Source organism: Corapipo altera, unplaced genomic scaffold, assembly GCF_003945725.1.
Source record: "Corapipo altera isolate COAL_440 unplaced genomic scaffold, ASM394572v1 98, whole genome shotgun sequence".
In the NCBI taxonomy this organism is placed as follows: Eukaryota; Metazoa; Chordata; class Aves; order Passeriformes; family Pipridae; genus Corapipo; species Corapipo altera.
Window position 1 is genome coordinate 2,249,356 of NW_020884914.1, and position 24,883 is coordinate 2,274,238.

Sequence of the window (24,883 nt, forward strand, 5' to 3'; positions counted from 1 at the left end):
CGGCCGCGGAAAGGCGCCCCGGGGGGCGGGGGCGGCGCGGGGCCGCGCATCCCGGTGCATCCCCCGCGCATCCCCGGGAGCGCATCCTCGGGAGCGAACCCCCGGGAGCGAACCCCCGGGAGCGAACCCCCGGGAGCGCATCCCCGGGAGCGCATCCCCGGGCGGCTCCCGGCGCGGCCCCGAGTCCCACCTGCCGCAGGCCGCGGAGGGGGCCGGGCCCGCCGCGCCCCGCGGGACGGGGCTGTTCGCCCGTGCCCCGCACCCTCGGGAGCTACAGGTGTGTTCGCTCCCCGCGGGGTCCGGCCCCGGGCCCGGCCCGCCGCCTCCGGGTGGCTCCCGGGGCGACTTTCGCCCCGCACGAACAACTAGAAACGCGCGGTGTCGATGAGAACCGTCTGAGCGGCTCGTGTGGAATCATGGCCAGCAAAGCCACCTAAATCAAATTAGTCGGTTAAAATGTGTGGCCTGTAGAAAGGGGAAATATTTAAACATTTCTACTTAGCCAGAATTTCCATCAACTTCTCTGTGTTTTCCTGTCAAGGTGTGTTTGCTGATTATGCAGCGGTTCAGCCAGGACAGCATTCTTCGGCTCTGTATTTTGATTATCAAAAGCAGAATGAACGTAGTAGTGGCTTTTCAAGCACAGTAATTAGTTTCTTTTAAAGTAACTGACAGCATTTACCTACTCCAGCCATCCAAGTGTAAACTATAATGCTTTTAAACTTGGATTTTATTTAGAAGTTCTGTTGGAATTATAAAGTGAGGATTTAGAAAACACATTCCTTTTGTCCATGAATCTGTTTCCTCTCACCTTGGAAAGAAGTTCTTAAGAAACATCATACTGAGGGTGGTAGACACACAGCTGAATACTTGAAACTACCATTGTTAATGGGAAAAGACTTGTTTCAAGTAAAGTGAAAATATTTTCTAGTTTATCATACAAATAAAAAATTTAGACTATTGACAAACATTTCTCTATAATGTGTCAACTTTAGTCTGACACAGTGGAAGAGATACACAATAATTTGTTACCCGCTTTGAGAAGAAGTCTTAATAGATAGTTTGAGTGCTGGGTCTAATAAATAACTGTTATTCTGGGGAGTTCCATGTCATTTTATAGACACTTAGAGGAGGTACTTCTTACCTGCCTGATAAATAAATCATAAAATATGAATAAAAACAAATAGTATCTCTTAGTAATTCCCGCTGTCCAGAAAATGAAGGACTGTGTATTGTGACTTGGCTACAATATTCTCTTTTTATTAGTCTGAAAATTACCCACTCTGTAAGCAATGACTCAGTTGATTGGGCATATCTTACAAAGATACTTTACTTACAAATTGAATCTTGGAAGGTTGTGGTTCCAGAGTCGGGGTTTTGGGGGCGAGATGAGCTTATGTTTTATCCAACTGGCCCACAAAGTCCCGCTTTTGGTGGTCACTTTGTTCTGCAAAAGAAAACTGCACATTATGGCTCTTACACTGGACATTAAACTTAGTAGTAAACTACTGCTGCACTTAGTAAAAGGCTGCTACACTTTAAATAAATAATCATGTTCTAACTGTAATGTTGTCTTTAGTGATAAAAAGTGGATAGAAAATATTATCATTTCAAAAGTTAAACATAAAAGCTTTCTAGCTGTTGGTGGTGTTTTTCTCTTAAAAAGCCAGCAAAAGATGAAGAAAAAGTTGTCTTTCAAAGAGTGGTCACTCAGTACAGGTGAATTGAGAGAAAAGGAAGTCCCTAGAAAAGAGAGGCAGTTTAAACCTTGAAAACATATAAGCACTGGTAACATTTGTACTGTCAATCCCCTTCTCATTTTTTTTGCTCACAGAGTATTCAGTTTTAACGTATCTCTTCAGCTGTTTCTTTATGTTTGTCTGCTTGTGTGTCTCCATGTGTACAGTCTGTATCTATGGATCAATTTAAAGACTACTAATTTTTATACTGGTAAAAGTTATAGGATATATTTTTATGAGTAAGGCACTGTAAACCTGAGCTTGGTAGAGCAGTTTAAGTTCATGTTATTATTTACATTTTAGTATCGATGTCCTAAAGAATTTAAGTATAATTTTTACTCAATAATTACATAGCTGTACTTTCCTCATGGGATTCTAGGAAGTGTTGAAAATGACAGTAGGTACAGTGGACTTTCTATGGTTCCACATACACTGCACAGATGTTTAACACTCAAGGAAACACAGGACACTCACACAGTGTAATTTCTACAATGGCTCTTGTGTGCAGCATGTGCACACAAAATACACACAGGAGCATCCTCTCAGTTGGTGTAAACGTGTCTGTCATAGTTCTGACATTTTATGCCAGCTAATCACCTCCTTAAGTTACACATTAAATATCTAGACATTCACATTGTGGTCACATTGTCACTGCAGTCAGATTAATTTTAAGTGCTGACCTATTCAGACTGAACCAATTTGAATATTTCAAAAAGGCCTGGAAATTCAGCTGAAGTTACCCAGTGATACACTGTTCAAGTAAAGTTGTTCTACATGTCTATATGCAGGATCTATACATTTATGCAAATGGATATCAGGATGAATTACCAAGATTTTTCTGTAGAATTCTGACACTTTACATTTTATAGCAATACAATCTCTACACAAGTGAAATAGGACATATCCAAACCTCAGTGCAACAAATTCCTCACTTGTTTAAGACCAAAATCTGATTTGGAGTAACTTAGGTCAGAATTGTGCTGCTAATATGCCTTTTAGCTACTGTTCTGCATGAAATAATGCTGTTCAAAGGCAGCACTTATGAAAGGTTAAATTTTCATGAGCCAATTAAGCTATGAACTTAACTGTAGAATTTTTTCAGTTTTGAATTATAGTTTGTGAATACATTCCAGACCTGTCCAGTCTTACAGGTTGTCAGATCTGTATTGGTTTAACTCCCCTGGTCTCTTCACCAGGATTCTGAGAACATAAGAGCAGAAAATCAGAGATTAGAAAGTGGATCAATATGAGGATCTTTAAGGGAAAAGAGAAACAAACCTACATACCCGAACAGCAGCAAAGATCAGCTGAAATACAGTAGTTGCTTCTTACCAATTGTTACTTTGAAGATCTTAAATTAAAACATGTAATTTTGCACAGTTACTTTCAGTAAGATGTGCTTTAAGTAACACACTTTGCTGATCAGCTATTTTTAGATTATTTTTTAAAACAGGTTCTGTTTGATTCTCTATTGATGATATATAAAATTAACATGCATTCCTGCTAGCACCAATAACCCAGCTGTAGAATTAATGCACTATTTGAATGATTAATGAGCAGTGTTAAAGAACACAGTTACACTTCTCTAGGCCTTCCTCATACAACACTTTTATTCACATTTTTCCCCTTTCCTGAGCTTACAGAAGCAGCTCCTGTTTGTCTCTGGTGTGCAGTAAAACAGACAATTTTCTACTACCGTGGATATCACGCATGTATTTTAAACTTTAAAAGTGTGTTTATTTTCTATGTGTTATTTAAATTGATGATGATTAGACAAAACAGTGATAGATGCCCTAAACATCTGTGTTATAAAAATTGGCTCTCTTTCCCTCACTCTGGTTTTTCCCCCCAGGTTTGCGTGCAGCTTGGGGTGGTGGCCTCAGAGCTGAGACTCCTGAAGTGCACTGTGTATCCAGAGCATTAATAATTAAATACCTGGGATCAGTCTATCTTGCTATTTGTAATGAAAAAAAAAAAGAAATTGACAGAAGATAAAAAGTAGATGGTATGTTTGTAATAAAAATTAATTTTTCTTGAGGTAAAAAAATGTCATGAATTATTGAAAAAATAATGTTTAGAAATATCAGGCCCAATTATTTATTGCATTTATAATTTATAAAATTGAAAGCCCTACCAGCTCTCTTTCTATTTAAAATAAATTTAAAACTACATTTTTAGAATTACTTTTCTGCATTTTTAAGCAAACCTTTAAAAAAAAAACCAGCTTACAAACACACTGAATCAGCAGAGGATTATCAAATGGCCTAATCTGTTTACTTTTGAAATTTTATTGAAAGCAGTGAAAAGATCAGGATCTCCACCAGAATCCAGTGGCATGGCTGGGGATTGGTTTGTGGCCTGCATTTTCTGAAGCAGGGCCTCAACCTTTGACATCTCCTGACCTCGTGTTGCAACAGAAAAGTTTTGTGACTCCCCTCTGATCCAGCCACAAAAAAAGAGAGAGAGAGGTAACGACCTCGAGTTTGGAAACTCATGACCTGGAACAACTAAAAATTTTGCCTTAGTAAAGGCTACAAAATCAGTCACCCCTTCCTAGGAAGCCATCCAGAGTTTTTTCCAGGGCAAGAGCACAGACACCCAAGGGCTGATTTTTAAATTGTGCCTTGTCCTTGTCTCCCTGCTGCAGTGTCAGCCACCAGCACTGCTTGCCTGTGTAAAACCTGGACCTCACACCACAAAGAAAATCTATGTGAACACACAGCTGTGTGTTCAGGCATAATTTTGAAAGACATCATTCGAAGTATCATTTTTTATTTGCCAAAAAAATCATATTTCATAGGTTATGAAGCAAAAAAAAAAATGGATTTTTTAAAATTGCTTTAAAATGTTAGTGGAAAAACACTGCTGTCACCTGGTAGCTGCACCTGTAGTGAAAGAAGTGGTAGAAAAGTAGTTGTAGGACATGAAATGCCAAATCCACTCCAGACCACGTGGCTTGAAGCTTCTGGTGAAATTATTGAATTGAAAGCATCATTTGCCCAGTTTTCACAGCATATCAGTTAATAAATGCACTGATGTCTTGCTGCAATGTCATATGCAAACAATGCAGATGTGGAGGGAATTTGGTAAAGGATATAAACATGGAAAAAACAAAGGATCAGGTGTTTTACCTGTTGTCAAAATGCCCAAGTAATTCCTGTTTCTGAGGTTTCTTTAGGTGTTGTGTGAATGGATAGGCCTTATTCAGCTTGTGGATTTTTTTCAGGACCTTTCTATAACATCCACAGAGTAAATAAAGATAATAGAAGCAGGACTCACATGTATTACTGAGGTGACTTGCTTTGTGAGCCAGCTGACAGGACTACATGTCAGCAGTTGGCATCAGAAGGTTCCCCCTGGTCTCTCACTCCCTGCTGGATATAAAGCTCTTCAGTTACCAACATTTTATTTTTTACACTGGAATCAGGATTCTCTACAGGCAGGCTCCAGAGTTTTTTTTCTTTTCCTGTTTGGAGCATACTTGCTCTTAGTTGAGCCCAAAAGTCTTAAAAATGATACATCAATTCTATCTAATTTCCTAATATACCAATTACTTACACTGTGGATGCACGTGAAAAACTTTAAACAAAACTATTTTGATCTTTCAGTTAATACTGCTGTAATATTTTAATTTAGCTGTTAATGAGGGAGACTACAATTCACCAGTGTAAAGTAGTATTGATGCATTTTTGCTGTTTAAAGCATCTAAGCTTCAGTCAGACAGACCAAATCCTTTCACGGAAATCATGGCCTTTCTATAGGAACCAATATAAAATAGTCTCTAAACACTGATTTTTATAAGTAAAACTTTTCTTTTGTTTGTAGGTCAGGATAAGAATTAAAACAAAACACACACACAAAAAGGACCAAATGTGTTCTGTCATCTACAACAAGGCCCATATAAAGGGCTTTAGGAAAGGTTGAGAAAAATCCATTCGGGATGTTCCAGGATTGCCCACATGAGCCAAGAAAAATAAGTGAATGCAGTAATTGCACTGAAGGGGCATTTCTATTTGTTATGGATTGCTACTGTTAAAATGGCTATTAAGGTCAGCAAAATCCAGATTTTTGCTTTGATGCTGCTGCTGTTTGTATTAAAGCTTTCTTTTGTAATCCAAGGCCTATTTGAAATCACACAAACTGCACACACCTCTGTCAGTAGGTGCCTGGATGCTGCTGTCAGTCAGAAGGATCTCCACTGAATTCACTGGACCTGCATCCATAAAAAATGCAAGTGAGATCACATGAAAATTTCTGGAACCTGAGGAAAGAATTGGGTTAATTTTTTATTATATTTTAACATGAACACAGAGCAAAATGTATTACACAGCCCATCCTATTAAATAATATATGAGGAATTGGGCATTGCTTTTTTTCAGTGATATATTTTATACCTTATGGTACAAGAATCTGTGAAGATTATGTCTGTTAGGTGCTATTAAATGTGGATTATTTTAAAATAGTAACTTTGGGCATGTCAATTGAATAGGCATAACTCAGAGTTCAAATGTGCTACCTGTTTTACTAAGGATATTTATAAATATTGAGTATTCAGTCTTTCCTAAATTGGGATTCCTCTTTGTATTTTTACTCTGAGTGGTCTTTCTGTATGTATAGAAAACTGCCTAGGGAGTTGGAAAATGTCTTTAAATTCTTTACAATGAAAGTTGCTATATGATTCTATTATGTATAATTTTCTTCTATGAACTAATGTTCACTCTGTCACTGAAGTATCCTTAAAAATAAGAAATGCAGGTCAATGGTTAATGATGGTTTTTCTGTTTTATTTTTTGCTTTTGGGGGGCTGAAAGAAGAAAAATTGTCCTGTATTGTCTGGGCTTCCTGCAAAATGTTTTGCACTTCCCAATACCAACAGAATTTCTTAGAATGTTGCCTAAGAATTCACTTTGTTGAATGGACAGGACCATTTTATACATTCAGAGCAATGACTTAGAGGCTGTTTGAAAAACTACAATTTTCCTGTGTAGTGAACTAACAGAAAATGATGAAATCCTGAGGTATTGTTGGAAAGTTGTTCTAACTTAAAAATCTTCTCTTTGTAGTTTCATTTTTGATGTTCCACAGCATTCACCACTTCCTGCATGGCTCTGAACCGCAGGGAAAATGAGGGACTTTTGGGGGCAGATGTGTTTCCTTTACACTATCATAATGCCCCTAAAAATCCTTATTGCTCTTGCAGTATTCTTCTGTGTTACTGGGCCTGGTGAGAACTACTCGAAGACCTGGCTTAAAAATACAGCTTTTCTCTAAAAACACTTTAAAAACAGCACTGAGTTTTATTTTGTTTGTCTTATATTATTTTTAGTTGTGTTTACTGCTGCTTAAAATATAAATGGCAAGATATGCAACCACCTGTTGGTAAACAAATGTCATAAGTCATAAATCCAAGGGACATGCTGATAACTGCATGGTATTATGAAGAGGGATATATTTTAGCTTAAGAGTGAGAGCTTCATTCTTTTGGTACAATTAACTTGGTTTTAACATAAGAATTTAGCATCTGTGTCTCTGAAAAAATGACAGACATTTTGCAAGCTGACTTGAATGACTGCTCAGGTGGACCTCAGTTAGAATATTGATTTTAGAAACATGCATCAGGTCATTTATCAAATGCATGGATCTGTCCAGTACTTTTATTTAAATTAAATGTACCCAAATACCCAAGTTTTCATACAGTCCCAAAATAAAATTATGATTAAACCTAGAAAAGATATTGTGGGTTCTCAGCTGTTCTGTGCTCATCCAACTCTAAAGGTCTTTGTGTGGGCATTCCTCTTGCTGAGAGGCTTTTGAGGGAGGTGGGATGGCCCAGCCTCTTGGGAATGCTGTGTGGCTCCTCTCCCTGCCCCTCTGGGTGAGCGTGAGAGAACTCCAGGGATCTCCTGGGCACAGTTTATTCCTGTTGGGTGACAGGTTCCCCTGGAGCCTGCAGTTTTCCAGTTCTTGAAGGAGGAGGCAGAACACACCCCCGTAAACAGGGTTTGTTTGTGCCTGGGTATTTCAGCCCAATATATCATCAGTTTGACATGTGCAGCGCTGGTAACATTTATTTCAGTAGCTGTGTGTGGGACAGCACTGTCACTGCTTTGTGTTAAATGGACTCCTGACTCCATTGACGAGCTGAAAAGAAATAATAGATGGTGTCACTTCGTCCCTCTGACACGGACTACTGATATCCTTAAAGAGCCTCCAAAATACTGGGTGACACAGGAAAGAAACTAACTGGGTGGCTTCACCCCCCCCTTTTATATTAAAGTTTAATCTCCAAGCAAATGCTCTTCATTCTACTAAAGGACTGTGTCTCATTTTTCAGGCAAGAAAACCTTACAGGTCAAGTCATGTCCTACAGGTCACAAAGTGGACTTGCTGTTACAGCTGAAACTCAGAACTTTTGATGCCAAATAAACACCACAATAACAAGAATGTTCCTTTCTAGGAGGACTGAACAAGCAGTGTTGAACAATATTGTACTCACAGGTCAAAACACACTGGCATATGCATTCTTACAAGGTATTAAATTAATCAATTAAATTAATCGTAATTGTAAAGTTTTTGGCATGTTTTTTTTTCTAACCATGCAAAAGTGCATGTTCAGCAAACTTTTTATTTCTAAGTCACATTCCTTAGGTAAAGACTCTGCATCTAATTGGAAATGTAAAAAAAAAAGGCATGAGACAGCATATATTCTATGGAGTTCTGCAGTGTTAAGATCAGTGAAGGGAGTACTCCCAGAGCTACAAAATGTGTCACCTTGCTACAGAAGACCTAATATGAACAGATTGGAGTTTTAATTACTTTTTAAAAGTCTTTTGGGGGCTATGCTAGTCACAGGATGATATAAAGAATACTGTGATGATAGATTTGAGCACTAAAAATGATCTAATTTTGTATTTGTCCTGTGTCAGCATCTTATCTTACACATAATCTTTCAAGGATATCAGAATTAATTTTTTTTCCTAATGTAAGCAATCTTTCATAAAATTTCTTACCTGCATAACTTGTAGGCTTCAACAGCTGATTCTTGCATACAAAACTACTTGTATACATCCAGGCCAGAGCAAAAGTCAGGTTCTTTCTGAACATGTGCTCTGCAAATACATAAAAATATATTTATCATATGACATTACTATCAAGAAAAATATATGGTTAGAGCTAGAAATTCTGAGATTAAATTCAAGGAAAAGAATCAAAATAATTAATACTAAATTCCAGTCCCTTTTATATCTAAGAGGAATCACCTGACATACATTTGTCATTTTTTTGCACATTTTTATCACTGAAGAATAAGCATCAGAAAAGAGAGCCAAGCACATGTTTCGAGATGTATATTTAAGCTCTTGAATTCAAACACTTGCTTCAAGTTGTTTATTTTAAGTATTTAAATCATTTTGGTTTGAAATGGTATGTCACAAAAACCTCTGGATCTGATAGAGCCCCAGAGGAAGGCCTGCAAAAGTCATCTGTAAAACTGTCCACTGAAGCTAAAAGCACTTTGGGAATAGGCTGGGAGTAACTTTCAGTATTAAACATTCTGTAAAAGATAATTTTTTTTCTCTGGTCGTTTTTTAAATATGAGCAAAGCAAAGATTTCTATTAGCCTCTTCTTAGGGGTTTCGATTTCTTTTAATTATAGGGCCAAGAGACATTAACCAAGAGACAAATTGCTCTAAAAGTTAGAACAGTAGCAAGTAGGTAATATTTTTCAAATAGAATTTCCACAGTGGAAAAGATATTAGGTATTTGCTTTGTGCCAAGAACTGAGTAATATGAGAATGCTTTTATTCTTTTACAAAATGGAAGAGTATTAACAGCATTTCAGTTTTTTGTTATATATATATTTTTTATTTTTTTATTATATATAAAATTCTTGTGATTACCAACAGTCTCCTAAGAGATAAACAAAAATAGCAGAAAAGATATCCAGTTATTAAATAGGCTGAATAAAAGAAACCAGTCTCATTTATATATTGAAGAAACCCATTATTATCTCAAGTTTTGAACATTGCCTCAACTGTATGTACACTATTTAAATGTTATTTAGACTACAGAATTAATTTGTTGCCATCGATGGCTGATTAAAGAAGTGTAAATGGTTTTGTTTTCTTCTCCTTAACTTTTGAATGCATGCAAACAATTTTATTCCCATATTTAAATCACCAGTGCCAAGATTGTGACTGAAGTGGATCTTTATGGTTGTATTTTAAACAAGTGCAAGTGTCAGTTAGGAAGCACAGTGCTGACAGAATCTCAGTTAGAGCTGGAAGGGCATACAGGAATCATTGTAAGTTAATAAAGATCGTTAAAGGAAATCACACATTTCATAATCATCAAGATAGATAATATGACCTATTTTACACTTAAGCAATTAAAAGATGAAATATTTGGAGATGATTAATTTCTCCAGTAGTTAGACTTAACAGGTGATATTGCTCAAGAAATAATCTACTGAGAAACTCAATTCTTAATCAAAATTGGGTTTTGGTTGATTACTGGGTATTGGTTTGGTTTTTTAAAGGAAAAGCCACTTTAAAATTTTCCTTACTTTTCAAATGACAAATAGTATTTTGTATATTCTTTTAAAAATGACATCTACAGCCTTGTTGTGACTGCTGACTGAGGCCTTTGGAAATCTCGATAATGAGAGCACCATAAATATCAAACTAGATTGCAGCAGGTTAATTTTGAACAGAGGAAGCAATAGGATATTCATAGACAAAGCCAGGGAATCTGTGCTAGTCATTTTTGGAGTTCTGAACTAATCCGTAACAGAACTATCCCATGACTGCTGTTGGCAGTAAGGAGAACTGAGTGAGCCCAGAAGATCCCCAGATTGTAGTTTGAATCAAACATAGACTTTGTGGTATAATCTGGGCTCATAGTCAAATAATCTAGATTCAGTACCTTGATAATTCATATAAAATCATCTTATCTTAGAAATTTATTCTAACTTGTAACAGAATTTTATTCTTTTAAAACTCTGGGTGTATTTAAAACCAAAAAGGGAAACAAACCCCTTCTTAGAACATATCTGAAATGAAAATTATAGAGTTCTTGTTCCAGTCTGAGCATGTTGCATCAAGGGGTGCTGGATTCAGGGTCTGGGCCCTGATTGCCCCCTGGCCAGTCACAGGAGGGTGGAAAATGCCCTGACTAGAACCTAAACCAGGTAAGGTACTGCAGGCACTTCACCTGTCAGAGGCAGCAGTGCAGCTCCCACCTCATTTCAGAATGCATTTTAATCTGGAATAGTCAGCTCTGGCCTACAACACAGTATCTCTCTGTACCAGCTCCATTGCTATCCTCTCCTTTCCAGATTACTCAGTTAATAAACAGAAAATTCCAAGAAATCAAGAAAGGCCCACCCCAAAGCAGAGGTAGCTCCTCCTGCCAGAAAGTGAGGCCTGAGGCCCCTGATAACACGCAACCCTCCTGCAAACACCCCGGCGTGGGGTCAGGGGGCAAAACTGCACCCACGAGGCACCACAAGGCTCTCGATTTCCTCCTAAAGCAGGACCCTGCACGCGTCCAAAGCCGGGGGGGTCACACAGCCCCTGGAGCAGGAGAGGAGTCCGCAGGGTGGGCTGGGAGGGGACAGCGGGTCCCTCCCGCAGGGCCGCCGGTGCCTCTGTCCTTTGTGCTGCAGCGGGGCCGCCCAGCGCACACAGCACACTCACTGCGCTCCCCCCGCTGCCGCTTCGGGGGCTCGCTGACCTTTAATCAGATGTCACCCCCAAGACAGCAAAGAGATGGTGAACTGCTGCCTCGGGAGTTTCATCCCACTTAACAAAGAAGATTAAGGAATCTTCTTTGTCACTGTTAATAGTGGGATTGAAAAACTGCCCGCAACTGTGGCTGGCAGACAAAACAAACTTTAACGACAAAATTTTAACTGATTTCACTACGAATTAAGATGAGGAGAGCAGTGCACTTGAACAGCAAATCTGCAGAGTATATTACAATACCTGTAATAGCAAATTTATCTTAATGCAAAAAAAATTAACATTTCTAATGAAGCATATTAATTGGGTGGTATTTACATTATTATATATTCCAAGGATATATTCTCACCTTCTCACAGAGAGCACAAAACTGTATTTTCCCATTCTACCTGTGGAACATTTAAAAACACTTCAGTACTTTACACTAATGCACAAGAATACTACTGTGTTATGGCAGAAACATGGAGCTTTGAACCTATTTGGGAGATAGACTTTGTTTCTCTTCTGTGATTCTGCATCTCCAAGTCCTATCTATGTGTTTAACACTGAGGCATTAAAAGGTTGGAAAGAACAAATAATAACTTTAAGGTGCTGCACCTTATGTTGGAACATTTTTTAGTCTGTAGATAATTATTACCAATCTTAGAACACCAAAAAATTTGGGCTGAAAAAAACAATTTTGGGAACAAACAAAAAAACAGAGTAAACCAAAGTCTCTAGACTGCAGGCCACTTGCCAGCTCTTCTCACAGGAACTTTCAGTTCTGCTGCTTGCTTTGAGTGTAGCAAAAAGATAAACATTTTCTTGTTGCAAGTGAAAAAACACTGCCATGCATGACAAGTTGATAAGCACTATCGGCAGTTTATTAGTTCATTGGAACCAGATACAAAAAGTGGTGGAAAGTTTTGATATGTTACTGAAAAAAGAAAAATAACTGGTCAATGCCCACAACTATTGTGCTGAAAAAAGGTTTCCTATTCTTAGTAACTGAAGTTTTCACTGCTATAGACAATTTTGCTTTCTGTTTGCAGTAAATTCCTCGGTGTATCTGCCTCCTTTGTATCCCTTGCACCACTATGTGGTGGGTCTGTATTTCCAGGTGGGACAGATACAGCAGTCTAAATTCTACACTGATAAGTAACTATGTTCAAGTCATGGCACAACAGGCAGAATTTGTTTCAGTGACTTAGTTATGTTAAAAATAAGCTTTTTCTGCTCTAGATCTTTTCACATTAACTGCAGATATTGGGATCTTATTGCTATGTTTTTGCCTGTTGTAGTTATTAAAAATTAAACATAGTGTATGTAGATATGGTACAAAATAGGTGCTATGATAGGTCCTGCTACACACCTCTATTTAGCACTTGCCTGATTAAATTCTTGTCTGATTATTTTTCTGCTGTTGGCCTATGTGCCTTACAACAAATTGGTAGTGTTTGACTCTTGATATTGTCACCAAATCTGTATCTGTACTAAGATCTGCCAAAGTAAATATTAAAAATCCTGCCATACATCCCAAATGTCACTTTTAGTTTCCCTTTTGTAAGGGTATGCAGCATAGTATAAACAAGGGGAAACAAAGAGATAAGGCAGTGATGTAGTATCAGGGTTTACCAGCCAAACTTGGATGTGGGTATATTAATCACAGATGATAAAAACATAAGGAAAGAGGTTGCAGGTTTCAGGAAGAGACTTATATCCTACACTGTAATGACTTTTTGTATCATTTATTTTGTTGAACAATTATTTTAGAAAAGTTTTCATGTTTTTTCTTACAAAAGTAACCATGCTATTTCATAGCCCTTTTCCCCCACTAAGACAGGCTTTTAGGCACCATTGACGTTTGTGGTATGCCAATTTTTATGGCTCTAGAGAAATAACAATAATACACTTAGGAGAAAATTGAGACACATTATGTCTGGAAAATGTTGTTACACTCCGTCAAAGAAATAAGAAGAACTTATTTTAATATCCTGTCTCACAATATGGGGTAAAATGGACAAGAAAATTAGGATGGGTAGATGAAATGTATACTTTAGCACGATGTGAGCAGTGACCAGACAGCTAATATTTTCAGTTATTTGCAAGACTTCAATGATTCCCAGATGCCTGAAGTAGGGCAAGGAGGAGGACTAGGAATTTCTTCTGGATTTGATGGTTGCTTGGCGCTGTGGAATGTAGATACCTTTGCCCATTTGTATAAGAATTGTGTCCTTTGCCTTGGCTTCCCAGTGGGAGCTCACAACTGAATACACAGACAGTCTTTCAGGACTTCCTTCCTCCTTTATTGAGGGCACAGACACAGGAGATGCATGTGCAGGATGTTTATGGAAAAGAATTAGAAAGTTCTACTCTTACAGCAACTGAGTGCTCCTGAGAGTGTCACACACATGTGGATATTTGGTGAAAGTAAACACGCTCCTCTCTGTTTTGAAGGAGAAAGAGCAAAGGCTTTTTTTCCTCTGTGTTTTCAGACATTACATAAAATTCTGCTGCAAGAAAGAAATTGTTTGTGTGCAGATGCTTGGCTGCCTTGAAAATATAAACAGTTTTCTTGGTAGCATATTTATTCACCATATTAGTATTAGTCAACTAGAAGTTATTATTTTTTTAATTGAACTGCTCTCAGGCTAATAGCACAGAAGTATTGCTATTGGCATGCTAGATATTTTCAATTAATTAAGTAAATAAGTTCACTAATTTAATAAATTATTTTTCAATCAGTTATTTATTAAATTCATTTATTTAATTGCTTATGTTGGTTTCTTCTGATTCTCAAATCTAGAATATTCAAACCTAAGCAACAGACCAGACACTGACATGTACATGTAAATTCAGGAGTGGGATATGGCTTGAAATTAAAGCTCTCTTGACAGAGGAGACAGTTCCACTACTAAGAAACTGGGGCTAAGAGCAGCTCTAAAGGATTCAGAATGTGAGCAGTCTGGTAAGAGGGCCAATAAGGTGAACATTTCAATGGAAGTCTTTTGTGAGCTCAAAAGCTTCTTGCTGTGCAAAGAAATTCCTCCAAAATGTCTGTTATTTGATGGCAGCAGACCTTTGTATTGTGATAACCAGCAGATAATCTGTTTTTTTATAATCTATACTGTGATAATCAGCAGGTAACACCTTATGAAACTACTGTACCTTGACTGGGGCATGAAGAAAGCAGGATACTGATGGAACATCAGTCCACTGGATCAAGGGAATTGGTGTAGACCTGTAACAGAAATAGTAACCTGTGAGAATGCAGAAGCAAAGGAGGTATGTCCCAGATTAGCTGACTGGCTGCCTACAGGAGCATCACATTGCTTAAAGAATAAACTGTCTTTCAACTTCACACCAACAAGTTGGGTGCAGGTATTTCATAAGCTGAATAGATCACATATGGCAAGCACAGACACACCAGACAGATGGCATTTGTCTTCTGAGGTCTAAGAATACTTTTCCTTAGTTTGTGCCATAAGGAGCAAATAAAACTAAGATAAAATGGAAGAGAATACTGTCTGATAACATTTGTCTTATGCTGTGCCTGCTGGAGTTAATGTTCAGGGTAGAATAAAGTTCATATATTATAAGAGGTCACTGATTAGCACTTTAGACTCACTATCCTGCCTAAACAAGATTTTTTAACTTTTTGTAATCAAGTTCTTCTAGGTTAGGCTGGTCTCCCAAAACAAGTATCCTCTTTCAAGAAGGAACACTGATTTTAAAACAAAATTTTACCTGAATTATCTTAAAAGACTTGTTCAATTTTAGAGTAATGACATGAGACTTCAGTGGAGAATTTGCTATTTGTTCTGTTACCCTGACTTAAGTCTAGAGAAAAAACCAGACTCCCATGGGAGCTGGTACAGCATTAACTCAAGTAGTAGTATGGATGTTCACATTAACTGAAGTTTTTGTTCAGATTGTTCTGGAACTCAGAAAACACCTTAGCACCATTTAGGGGAAAATCTCTCTTCCAAAGAATTATTATCAAGCCAGTTCTAAAATGTCTGAGAGAGATAAATCTAAATCTCTTAGGACCTTTTTCAAAGAAAAGTAAAAGAAATGGTCACACAAAATTATATCTGCATATTGAAGTGTAAGTCAGCAGGAATGTAGCTAGGAAATATTTTATTGTTTTTAACTAAGAGATATTTGCATTTGGCCAAATATGTAATGTTTGAATGCAGGATTTACTTAACACTAAGTTAAAATCTTCTGAAAATAATGTAGACAATGAATGTGTGTTAAAATCTTTTTCTTATCCAAGAATTTATGTACGCTGTTCCAAATGCTGACATGGTTTGTAGTTATTGTTTTTTATTTTACAACGAAGTTCAGACAAAATCATTGAGCCATGGTATCAGTTCATTGGTCTTATCAAATCTAAATTGTGCAGTGGTCTCCAAGTCTTTTTGCACAGGAATGTAAATTCACTACTAACACAGACTGAATAGGAAAATATTCAGAAATAGGACTTTAAAGTAAAAAGAAAGCTAAAACAATGTTTATTTGCCTCCATTTAATATTTGACGTAATTCTGAAAGATTATGTAAGGATTGACTTTAATGTATTTAAGACAACAAGCTGTTGTCTCCTTTTCATTTTGGCATTGGATCTACTATTTTTGCAACACCCACCAGTTCAAGTAATGATAATGAGCTTGTGATTTCCACTGGTGACAGTGACCACAGAAATGTGGTGAGGGGGAGAACAACAACTCATTGACTGAAATGACTCCGTGTTTTTCAGAACACTCTTGCAAGAAACCTGTTGGCAAAATGAAAATTATATAACTGTTACTATTCCATCTGCATCTTTCAAAATTATTAAATTAAATGCATGAATGAAGGAAAAAGCAGAACTGTTTTATCTGTAAAGATATAAGTACATATAAAATTGTTTTCATGAATTACTTTATATGCAGTCAAATGCATAATTCTTCTTCTACAGCCAGATTTTTCTTTTGGTTTTTTTGTGTTCTTTTACATTAATGGAAAAGACATAAAACAACAGTAAGATACCAGTAGGGATTTGCATAATGTCCTGTTATATCACATCTCAATGTACAACAGAATTTGCAAAATTTCATAGTACAGGGCCTTGTATTGAATATTGCAAGACATATTTAGTGTCCAAAGGATTCCTAATTATCCATATATTTGCATAATTACTGTGAAAATTATTTCCTTCTCAATGCACAAACATTTCAAACTTTGGCCTTGAATTTTGTCACTTTTCACACACCTGCCACCCCAGTACTCTGCAAAACTTTTCAAAAACTTAATTTTTGAGAAACAAAGCATTGGCAACCTGTCAGGGAGACAAGCAAAAGAAGACATATGCATAGAGAAACAAACAAATGTGTGCATTCACAACTCACCACAAATTCATGGAGAAATAATGTGAATGGAGAATAAAAACAATTAAGAACTGCATTTCTTAATGTCTAAGTTCTCTGAGAATATCCAACATTCCTTAGGCACAAAGAATATTCGTGTTGTTCCAGCAGCTGATTTAATTTGCAATATGTGTGTCTCCCAGAGCAACAAACTGTATTTGTCTTTAGTCAATACAGTGATAACCTGAAATGTATGAGGAACTGCAGCACCACAGGCCTGACTGCACAATTAACAGGAGCTGTGCTTCAGCACTGAGACTGGATCAAAATGAAGATCTGAGTGTGTCCCATGTCACCTTTGAGAAGGTATCTCTCCTCCTACTCACACATCATTGCAGAAGTATTTAGAAAGGCACTTCTAGGACCCCTTCATTTAAAACAACAGGCCAGCAGTATTTTTTTTTTTTTGGAGGATGCATATTGGGAGCACTCCCTGATTCTGAAACACCTCATTTCAGAATGTTTTGTGGGGAATTCTGATTATTTGGTGGAGAAACTGTTGTGTAGCAATGGCTCAGACGTGGTGCACCAGGAGTACTGCAGCAGGAATTCATCTCAACGAGCTCTAGTGTTTATCTCTGCTCAAATATCAATATCTCTGCACCTAGATATCAATACCTCTGCTCTTTACCTAATGTATTTCTGCACTGATAGGAAATTACATAGAGCTCCCTTCTGAATTTCAAAAAATATGAATTAAATATGAATCCCTACAAATTTTCATGAAACTGAGACAATTGCAAGGCAATAAACCTTTGTTGGAAAGGTGCTATTTAGTTGTGCTTGTAGCCTTGCTCGCCTCAAATATAATTTGATCCTCTACATTTAAAACTGAACTTTTCCACATTGGAATTGTTTTAATAACAGAAGAGATGTGTTAGTTAGTCATTGATAGCCACAGATTATATCCCTGAGTAAGAATCCAGTCTTTATTACCATAGTAAAAGAGCTCCAAGACACAAGAATGTGGTAGCAAAGAAAGGGATCTTCCAAAACCTATGTAACAAAAGTACTATCAGAATAATTCTCTAAGTATGTGCTGCTTCAGTATGCAGTTTTTAATCATTAAAAAGTGCAGTCTTTTGTAACTTGAAGATAAAGACTTTAATGAGAATTTTTGTGAATGTATTACTTTCCTGTTAAAATACTTGGAACGCCTTGTTAATCCTAGTAAAGCAGCAAATGGCATGTAAAGATGAATGGAATTGAAGAATATAGTCTTCCTCTATAGAAAAAAAAGTACTGCACAGCTGAATGATAAGTTCTTCACAGAAAAGTAGAAACTGAGTAGAGTAATAGAAAGAATTCCTATCAAGTATGGCTAATTTAGTTCTTACTGAAGTAAAAAATGTTACAAACGTAATAAATCTTGATTAAACAATTTTTGATAATATGGGAACATTATCATACATTGTATAACATTATCTGTACTCCTATGGGTGCAATATCTATTACTACTTAATTTTTAGATTACAGCCATATTGATTGTTCTCAGCCAGGGCCTAAATTTGAGTGATTGAAATAATGACCAAACATTTCAGAATACAGGAAATGTATTGTACCAGGTTCTGCCTCACTGCAACAAATGATCATTTAAGGAGCAAGATCCAACCATTACCTATGTATATTTATAGCTACACAGATACACACACATATGGTTTGCTTTAGTGGATGTGAAGGAAATACCCCTTTTCTATAAAATCCACTTTTAATGGCTCCAGGATGATTTAACAGCGTAACCTCCCTAAAGATGATGGTCTGGTTTTGTAGAATAAGTCCAGATTCAGAGTAGAATCTTTCAAAACTCAGCAAATTCCTCTTTGAGTCCCAACTATCTCCGATTCTTGTCATATGAGAGGATGAATAACTCTTTGACAGCACCCATTTCTCTTCACTGATAATAGGGTACTCCTCAGTCATCTTGTTCATCACTGTACCTAAGTTTTAGACACCCAAAGTAAAGAGAGATTAATTATCCTTAAATTCACTATGTTCCTTAAAGGATTAAGAAATGAAAAGCCAGTACATTATTTTTCTTACATACAAGATCAGAAGAAATAGTGGAAAACAGGACTATTCTAATATTGTTTCACTGTAGCTGCCTATTCTATTTATGACACCACTTTATAAAGTGCCAAGTCTATTCATGCAACCTACAGATATTCTAAATGACAAAATAAAATTAAGCATGAATATAGAAAAAGTCAAGTATTTCTCATGCAGTAATAACTTCCACCTATAAACACATTCTAAATTGTACTAGACCAGGCTAATATCACATAAAAAATTAAGCAACTTCTCACAGAGAAGCAACATGATCAAAGATAAAGTCTAAATGACAAAACAGTTTTACTTAGTAATTGTCTACTTAAAATTACAGGCAGTAATATTTTTGTCATTATCATCATATTGATAAAACTTCAGAGAGTACAAGACTGTACATGAAACACTGTGTTGTAAAAACCCCTGTAGTATGAGGTTACAATGAAACTATTGAATTTTCTTATTTATAGAAGCCCTGCTGAAAATCAAAGTCTGCAGAAATAAGTATCTTTATCAGCTGACATCTCCACAAGGCATAGACCCATTTGGAAAAGAAGAAACTGATCTGCACAAAAGTTTAGAATATCTTCGAACAAATACATTTGTAAGAGACCATTTTGTTTCTAATGGAACACAGCAAAATGTTCTTCTGACAGAACATTTTATTCAGAGTCCCCATTTTTGTATTTTACCCTATAAATCACTTCTATAAATTATGAGTGTTACATAGGTCAGTGTGAATTATTCAAAACCAAACCTTAATCTATGGAAAAGAATCTTGATTGGAATAGGTTTTGCTTTAAAACCAGCTGGAACCCTAGACCAAATTCCCTTTAACACACTCAATATGCTTGAGCTGATTTTGGTTTCATTTCAGCACAGCAAATAGTTCTATTGACAGGTAATAACGTGAAACTCGAGACATTTTGGCCCTGATTCATGTGGAATATGGAGCATTAGTAAGTCTAAAGTGTGAGAAACTAGTATGGAAATTAAGGAGTTATCCATGCTAATATTTACATGCCAAATTATTTACCAGAATGAAAAGTTTTTGCTACATTCATGAAATACAGATCCCAAATTGTACAACTGTGCTGAACAAGGGAAGTTCCCTCTCTTACTAAATGCAGAGTGGTTAAACATTGGAGCCTGTAAATGCTGCTCGATAAAAATGGCTGGTGCTGGTCCCAGAGGAGATTCTCTCTGGAACAGCCTCTGAGAGCTGGATTAACACACTGAATAAATAAGGATGATGACCTTCTAGATATTACTACTGGCAATTTCTTTGTACTCCTTCCTCTGGAATACTCCTGTTGGTTTAGGAGGAGAGGGCTCAACAAATTAACCCCAAGCCATATGCTGAATTCCACATGCAAACAGGCTCCTTGGCTGTGTGGGGAGCTGCCACTCCCACGAGGATGTGTCTGTGTGGGGGGAAGTGTCACCCAGCTGTGTGTCTGTAAATCTGGACATCTGCCTGTCCCTTCACTCCCACCAGTGTCTGGGCTGGGGCTGCCACAAGAGGCAAAAATGAGACTGGGAATGTCCTGCTGACTCCCTTATAAAAAAGCACGTTGCCTGATAACTGGAAAACTATTTTTACCTTATTTCAGTAGTTGGACCAAACAAAAAAGCTGTTGTGACGTGTTATCCCAGAGACATATTTCAGGTACTTGCTTTGAGCTGCAGCATGCTATGAAATGACCTGCATAATCCAGAAATCATCCAGGAAAACTACACTTTTTCCTCCAGAACTTTTGGTTTATGTGTTATTTCACACTGTGCAGGACAAATACTTGATTCCATGTTTCAATGACACAAATACATATTTTCACCAAATATTTACACTCTTCACATGTGCCCATTAATAATGTACCTCTCATCCCAGCTGTAGCATGGATTTTTACCTGTAGCATGAGGTTTATCCTTAAAGCAACTGCTTAACTGAAGGGAATAATGTAAAAAGCACATTTTCAGTCCAGCCACCTTAAACAGTGACCTAAAGGAATCACTAATGGTTAGTGACAGAAAACAACTGGGTTTTAGTTTGCTACTGTTTGGCATTAAAAAGGTCTTTTAATGCTTGGATTGAAGTTTTCTGGCGAAATCTTCACTGGCTTCACTTGAATAAGTGATAACCACTTATTCACCAAAACAAATACTTACACACAATTCCATCAGAATTCCTTGGGTTTTTACCAACATGGACAAATCACAACTTACAGAGGCTTTTGCCTGAAAGGCAAACTCTGTCCTTAGGTGAAAAGTCTGCCCTAAAATGCAATAGTCTGTTTAAAACACACAGAAGAAGCCTTCGTGGTGCTCTCTGCACTTCATTTGACTGCAGCCTTCATTTGACTATTAATCTTCTAATGCCATATATACTGTAGGAAAGACATGTTAATAAAAAAGACAGCACTGACACCATTAATCATGTGTAGGAGTATATAAATACTGCAGAAATCTCTCTCACATTTAAAAGAAAATCAGCATTATAAGAATTTTCTGAGATGATTTCACTGTGGAAAAATATTTTTACTCTGAAAATATTTTTACTGAAAAATATTTTTACTTTGAAAATATTTTTACTCTTTTTTATAACCACATGATTTTAATTATCATTGTTATTTCTCTGTCAGCTTTTAGTGAAATACTTATGGATATGATATTATTGTATCTGCTCTCTATTCTGTTCGTGGGAAGGTTTGATTTAGTTAGCAATGAAGTTTGTTCCAGCTGAAAAAATGCATTTCAGCCTCTGTGTCAGAGCTTTGTAAACCTGGATTAGGTCAATCTTCAAATGGCTGACAGTTGGGAAAAACAGGTATCTCCTCATTAAGACACATCACAATGAGGTTGTTCAAGTAAAATACTTCTGTGACAAAAATGCCCAAGTTACTTTTTGAAAAGATTCAGCAAATAGCTGTTCTCTGATCCATCTTTGCTGCAGGGTACTCTGGAACCTCACTCGGTTTGTGGAATTTAAGGGCACTGGTGGAATTCACAGATTCCATACACCACATTCCTAAAATGTTGATAAAGACTGAGTTTCAGTTACTTACATGAAATTTTTAAAGGTCATCAAAATAAAAGCTGCAAGTTAAAACTCATCAGAATGCAGCATTATTTTTACAGCAATCTCTATTTTCCAGGTATTTATAAAGCTGAGTTGTTCAGCTCATTTCCTGTTATGAAGAAATTCTTTGTAATTTTGAGGTATGGATAGTGGCATCATTCATAAAGAGGTAGAGAATAAAATGACTTAAGGTAACTATTCCAATATATAACTTTTAGGGGTTTATAGCAATCGATTTCATGTTCTACTTACAAGCTATATTGAAGAATGTTATGTTTGTAAAAGAAATATTTGACCAAAATCGTCTTCCACTGTACTTCTCTCTTCCCCCTTCCCCAGTTACACTGAAGCCTTTACTCTCTTTTACCCTGGAGTGTAAAAAGACCCCATTCCTGGGGAAGTATCCAGTCCAGCTCTCATCAGGGAGTTGGGAATGTTCAAAATATTCAAAAATACATTTCAAAATCGAGGCATGCAAAATCAGAAGAAAAATAATCTCGTATATAAAAATATGTTTTGTGCTGACTGTATGTAGATAATTGAAAACACACATGGGTCTATTACAGTAACATATGTTAAATGTCATATCTTCAGATATTAAATCCTGAGTATTGAACCTGAATGTCAAAATAAATGTAAGGTACTACATTTATGTATTTTTGGCTATGTAAATATTCCTAAATATTACATTATGCCTTCATTTTACTTTCTTTTTTGAAAGAAAACCAATTTTACTTGCTTGTGGAACTTCAGCATTGATAAACAGTTTCTCTTTGAAGCTATATAAAAACTCATAAACTTGACTTTTATTGCATTTTTATAGAGCTCTTGTCAATATTCCAGAGTTTGTCTTCTGGTTGGTCTTCTAATGTGAGAACTTTTGTGTCAGAGAACACACAGTCCATGTCACAGCAAGACTTTCAATTTTATTTACTTTAAATAAAACTGTTTTCCTGTTTCAGGTGACAGAATTCTGTGATTATTTTTAAAAATGTGTTCCTTACATCTAATATTTAAAATAGTTTCCTCTCATCTGGCATTATTCCTGGTTTGTAAGCCTGTGTTCATTGCTTTCCATATCCATGGGTGGTATTCACTACACAGAGCTTTGGCTTGCTGTAAGTATAGAGGTGGCTTTGGCTCCAAAATCTAAATCCTAAGTCTAAATAACATTGTAGAAGTAGTTTTTATTTATGATATATAAATGCAATATCCTTCCCTGTGCAAAGTGCACTTTTGCAAGCAGATCTGTAATCTGAATTGAATAAATTCAATTGGTGGAACTCCACAGAGGAATGGAGCTGCCTGGATACAATGCTGTGTAGAACTGAGGATTTTTAATTCTTTTTACTCAGCAGAAAATAAATATATTTGGCTATTGTTTTGCAATGTTTATGGGAAAATTAAAATACCTAAATTTTTTCATAATCCTTTTTTTGCTTATTGCTTTTCTTATGGGTAAAATATTCTATTCTGTTATTCAAAGCTGTGTTGAAAGCGGAGATAATTCATGTCCATACAAATGTCAGGATTATGTATATGAGTTTTAAGTATTCACACTGAGTATAACTCTGATATGAGTAGAAAACATAGAATATTTTTCCAATACAAACCATAGATTTTTGAAGGACTGTATAATCCTCACAAACGTTCTGGGGCCCATTTTTCTCTGGGGCAGGTACCATGTCTTACATACACTGATTACACAAATAAATGCTAATAAATGAGGCATCTTTAGCTAATAATAGCAAAGATATAATTTATAGTACTAATGGAATTTACTGTATGTACTGCTATGGATTATACTTTCCCACTGTATAATCTGTTTTATTTCAACTGTAACTCAAGGATGGCAAAGGAAGGTCTGAATAAACATGAATTGGAGGTGCTGCAACTGAGCATAGGAGTGTAATGGTGGGAAATTTTTCCTACAAATGATCTCTTTGCAAAAAGTCTGATTTCCTCCAGAGAACTCAATCCAAACCCCTGATGTTAATAGAATGAGTGTGGCCCTTACACCATCATTCCTCGTGACTGATTTGTGCCATACAAAGATTGCACAGGAGGGAGTTTGCTCTGACCCCACCTATGCAGTTCCCACAAAGGCCACCACTGAAACTTCCCTCAGTGCCTGCCAGGGATTTCTGCACTGTGGAGGATGAGGAAGATGATGGCATGACTTTTAAAGAAGTCAACAGGATCATCAGCTGTATACAATGATTACATTTTTGCCTGCTGATATTAATCCATTCTTAAAAGGGAATGAAAACAATATGAAAAGATGGGAGTTACACCAAACCAGCAGTGTTTTACTTCTCTCATACTTGAGAATCAGATTCCAATTAAACAGCAATGATGGCTGGCTTTTGCATTTTCCTTTTCCCTTCCAGTATGATAGAGGACTAAAAAAAAGGAAGAGAGAAGGACAGAGGTGGTAAGGCATCTAAATATGACCAAGATGGTTTATGTCAATGAGCTCAGCAAAGGGATTAGCATGTGTTTATGTGGCTGTCTCATGGAGCTGGTTTGCAATGCTCCCTTACCCACTACATCCTTCATTGCTCATATTTCAAAGGTCTTTTTTTCAGAATTCCAAACATACAAATCAAAAGTCAAATTGTTAACTCAGTAGTGGAAATTGAAGCTGACTGACTCTGTCAAGTCAATGTTTACTATTAGAAATAAGTTTAAATTTCATGTCATCACCCAAATCTTGCACCCAGTAGCTTTGAGTGCTGACTGTGTCACTGTGCTGTGATACATGTTCGTGTGTTTGGGTTTAAGCGACTGGGAAGAGCAATTTCCCAATATCAGGCAAATGACTAAAAATTTTTTAAGGATAACTCAGCCATTGAACATAAAAGACCCTCCCATTTCATGTTACAATTCTCATCTT

The 24,883-nt window shown here is 36.8% G+C and overlaps 1 long non-coding RNA gene across 2 annotated transcripts; it reads right to left on the reverse strand.

Moving 5' to 3' along the window:
• Positions 1-628: 628 nt before the first annotated feature.
• On the reverse strand, positions 629-22,958 carry LOC113952735. 2 transcript variants are annotated; one of them, XR_003529639.1, is made up of 9 exons: positions 21,811-22,958; positions 21,078-21,184; positions 16,642-16,730; positions 14,627-14,699; positions 11,829-11,868; positions 8,750-8,848; positions 5,890-5,952; positions 2,875-2,939; positions 629-1,447 (listed from the first exon to the last, which is right to left on the reverse strand). It is a non-coding gene; the product is annotated as an uncharacterized LOC113952735 (long non-coding RNA). The 2 variants fall into 2 exon arrangements; XR_003529638.1 differs by lacking the exons at positions 16,642-16,730; positions 21,078-21,184 and adding an exon at positions 16,108-16,237.
• Between the last annotated feature and the right edge of the window lie 1,925 nt (positions 22,959-24,883).